Below are 5000 nucleotides of genomic sequence, written 5' to 3' on the forward strand. Positions count from 1 at the left end.
TACATATGTATGTATATAATATATTATATATATATATAATATAGTATATATATATATATATATATATATATATATATATATATATATATACAGTACATATACTGTTTGCAATTTTTCAGTCAGCATTTTGCCGTCTGTAAGACAGCAAACCCTGGGACACGAGAGCCGACAGGGGTCAGAGGTCAACACACACACACACACATGACTGTCACTGTACACCCTGAAGACCAGCTGTCAATCACTGTGTCAATTTCAGAGGTCAAAGGTCAGAGGGATTTACTGTGTTTCCTGTCTGTTCATGGACTCGTTTAAGCTCACCTCAGAGGTGTGTGTGTGTGTGTGTGTGTGTGTGTGTGTGTGTGTGTGTGTGTGTGTGTCTCTCCATCATTTTCCCAACATAAATTGCCAGGAATGTGACTGTTGTGAACCGAAGCCGTCAGATTCCTGGTTTGAGTCGAGTTAAATGTGAGTTTCAGCTCGTTGTTAATCGGCTGAAACTACAGGGCTGCACGATACGGGAATAAACCGACATTTGCAATATTTTCTTTCCTGCAATATGAAAAAACACAGGAATTATCTCCCTTCTGTTGGAAGAGCAAAATTAAGTGCGAGATCTACGAAGAACTTTGTGCTCTTGTTAACAATTTAATCAGAAAACTCATTGGCTGGATGGATATGAATGGTGACGGCACAGCAAAGAAAGTCACAACCACAAAGCACGGTACACGTGACATGGTCTGTGTTTCAAGACGTGTCGGTGAGTTGCCCACATCTCCGCAGACCCTGAGCACTGAGGACACTCTGGTTGACAGTCGTGCCGGGAGCAGCCACTGGGAAGCGTCGAGGTTTGGGCAAGGTGTTCTGTAACGCTCACGTCAGGACGGAGCCGCGAACCACCTTCAGCCTGAGGCTTTTTTGCTACTATCAGAAAACATGCCGGCAAAAGGAATTGATAACCTCGGAGGTATATAATTCCCATGGATCAGACCCTTTAGACCTGGTTCCTGATTCCATCACCACTAGAGTCCAGAGGACACTTTCACAAGTCGACAGGAGGAGCAAAACCAAACCTTCGATAAATGGCCGCCCCTCTGCACCACAGTCCTGCTCCTCAGTCACAGCCGCCCCCACACATCAAGACACATTCAAATGTATTTAAAGAAGTCAGTCCTGGGTGAGAAAACCATGATTTCATCTGTGTGGTAAAGTTAGGTTAGCTTCGGTGTTAGCTCAGGACAGCTGCACCTCCCTCACCTGTCAGACACCCCTGAGGGCGTCAATTCGGGCAGATGGTCGAGTCACATTCACTGACACAGGCAGAAAGAGAGAGTGTGTGTGTGTGTGTGTGTGTGTGTGTGTGTGTGTGTGTGTGTGTGTGTGTGTGTGTGTGTTGCAGCTAAAAATGACAAGCGTAGGCTCATTTGCATATCGCTCTTAGGGCAGCTCTGTAGCTGCAGCTCTGTAACACGATTGGACGCCTCCTCGGTATGTGCTTGGAGTGTGGAGAATCACATTACACACACACACACACACACACACACACACACACACACACACACACACACACACACACACACACACACACACAGTTTATCCTCTCACTCCCCCTGCTGGTCGCTCTAAAGAGCTGCAGCCTTCAAAAGACGTGCAGACATTCAGAACCCTGAAGAGAAAACCACAAATTTTAGACGCTTCAGGAGGTCCGAGTGCTGCTAAGAACTACCCATGATTCATTGGGGCAGACAGGCGGACAGACAGTGATTGACAAAGTCTGAGGTAGAGCGAGACAGACAGACAGGGAGACCTAGAAACAAACCGAACAAAAGAGAGAGCGAGAGAGAGAGAGAGAGATGAGTGAATCATGTTCTTAATGGACTGCTGAGTGACTGACCTTGATTCCTAATGCACACACACACACACACGCACACACACAAACACACACAGGCACACACACACACACACACACACACACACACACACACACACACACACACACACACACACACACACACACACACACACACACACTGCATTGACTTCCATTTATTCCCCGAAGGCTCGGCCCAACCTTAACTTAAACCCTGGAGAGAGACAAACAGCTGCACTGAAGACAAACTGGAAAACACTGATTTATCCTGGAAAATATATTTTATTTTACAGTTTTTGCACCAAATGTTTGTTATTGGAAGATTTAAATTGACGAGCATAAGATAAGTCACTGATGAGGACAACAATCATTTATTTTAGTGCATTGATTTATTGACATTAATGTCACATTTCTGAGATGTGTCACACTAATTCATAATCAATCATCAATTAATCATTAAACATAACCTGCAGCTGTGGTTACCACACCGTCGTAAATACGGCAGAACATTTTCTGCTGACGTGGAAGAAGAATATTCATACTTCTGAGTTTATGGTTAATGTTTTACATAGAAACCAACGCAGTTTAATGAGCATGAAATACTATGTAAGTGTCTGGATGAATGAACGTTTGGATGAATCAATATGAAAATAACAAATACATTTAAATATTTAAGACCTTTGTAATAAATTCTTCTTCTCAAGACATGGAAGATATTAATAGTTGATTTATCAATTAGTCGATTGACAGAAAAATAATCTGCAACTATGATTTATTAATCATAAGAATATGTTTAAGTATTAAACTGTCGGTCAACACGAGACATTTAAAGAGATCTAAAAATGAACCATAATAAAAACAAGTCATGAAATGCACTGAAATGGGCGCGACACTAATTATACTTGAAACAAGTGGTTTTATTTCACAAATAAACATAAATACATTTTTTGAATTGAATATCTGCCAAAAACAATAGTGGTAACCCACTGACCGGTCGAGTCATATTTACTTAATGCAGTGATTGATGAATGAATCTCTCGTGTTTTAAGGTGATCTTTCAGACTCAACGTATTAACGGTAATTCTCCCGTCGGAAAGCCTCGGGGGCTTCAGGTGGGCAGAACCACACAAATAAATACTACTACTAGAAAAAGAAAATCAATATTACATCTGAAACACACAACATGGAGGAGACGTGAACAAGAAGGGACGGAGCTGGAGTCGTGACACCCTCCACCATAAACTCACACTGAGCACTAATCCTAATCCCGAGGCCTCGCTCACATGGATTAAAATAAACATGCTGCCCTTTGTCTGTCTGCAGCTCCAAGACTCAAACATTTACAGAACAGTGTGCAGAGAGACGCTCGGTGAGCGTGCAAACTGCAAATAATAATCAAACAGATCCACGGAAAGTCTAGTGTTCAGATGTGAAGTAATGTAACGTAGCTCTGACCGTAATGTACGTAATGTAATGTAATGTAATGTAGCTCTGACTGTAATGTAATGTAATGTATGTACGTAGCTCTGACCGTAATGTAATGTAACGTAGCTCTGACTGTAATGTAATGTAATGTAATGTAACGTAGCTCTGACCGTAATGTAATGTAACGTAGCTCTGACTGTAATGTAATGTAATGTAATGTAACGTAGCTCTGACCGTAATGTAATGTAACGTAGCTCTGACTGTAATGTAATGTAATGTAATGTAACGTAGCTCTGACCGTAATGTAATGTAATGTAATGTAACGTAGCTCTGACCGTAATGTAATGTAATGTAACGTAGCTCTGACCGTAATGTAATGTAACGTAGCTCTGACCGTAATGTAATGTAATGAACGTAAGCTCTGACCGTAATGTAATGTAATGTAACGTAGCTCTGACCGTAATGTAATGTAATGTAACGTAGCTCTGACCGTAATGTAAGTGTAACGTAGCTCTGACCGTAATGTAATTTAATGTAATGTAACGTAGCTCTGACCGTAATGTAATGTAACGTAGCTCTGACCGTAATGTAATGTAATGTAATGTAATGTAACGTAGCTCTGACCGTAATGTAATGTATGTAATGTAACGTAGCTCTGACCGTAATGTAATGTAATGTAATATAATGTAGACGTAGCTCTGACCGTAATGTAATGTAATGTACGTAGCTCTGACCGTAATGTAATGTAACGTAGCTCTGACCGTAATGTCATGTATGTAACGTAGCTCTGACTGTAATGTAATGTAATTGTAACGTAACTCTGACCGTAATGTAATGTAATGTAATGTAACGTAATGTAACGTAGCTCTGACCGTAATGTAATATAATGTAACGTAGCTCTGGACCGTAATGTAATGTAATGTAATGTAACGTAGCTCTGACCGTAATGTAATGTAACGTAGCTCTGACCGTAATGTAATGTAACGTAATGTAATGTAACGTAGCTCTGACTGTAATGTAATGTAATGTAACGTAGCTCTGACCGTAATGTAATGTAATGTAACGTAATGTAACGTAGCTCTGACCATAACGTAATGTAATGTACGTAATGTAATGTAATGTACGTAATGTAATGTAACGTAGCTCTGACCGTAATGTAATGTAACGTAATGTAACGTAATGTAACGTAGCTCTGACCATAACGTAATGTAATGTACGTAATGTAATGTAATGTACGTAATGTAATGTAACGTAGCTCTGACCATAATGTAATGTAATGTACGTAATGTAATGTAACGTAGCTCTGACCGTAATGTAATGTAACGTAATGTAACGTAGCTCTGACCATAACGTAATGTAATGTACGTAATGTAATGTAATGTACGTAATGTAATGTAACGTAGCTCTGACCGTAATGTAATGTAACGTAATGTAACGTAGCTCTGACCATAACGTAATGTAATGTACGTAATGTAATGTAATGTACGTAATGTAATGTAACGTAGCTCTGACCGTAATGTAATGTAACGTAATGTAATGTAACATAATGTAATGTAACGTAGCTCTGACCATAACGTAATGTAATGTAATGTAACGTAGCTCTGACCGTAATGTAATGTAACGTAACGTAATGTAACATAATGTAATGTAACGTAGCTCTGACCATAACGTAATGTAATGTAACGTAGCTCTGACCGTAATGTAATGT

Source organism: Cottoperca gobio, unplaced genomic scaffold (genome assembly GCF_900634415.1).
Source record: "Cottoperca gobio unplaced genomic scaffold, fCotGob3.1 fCotGob3_42arrow_ctg1, whole genome shotgun sequence".
Classification (NCBI taxonomy): domain Eukaryota; kingdom Metazoa; phylum Chordata; class Actinopteri; order Perciformes; family Bovichtidae; genus Cottoperca; species Cottoperca gobio.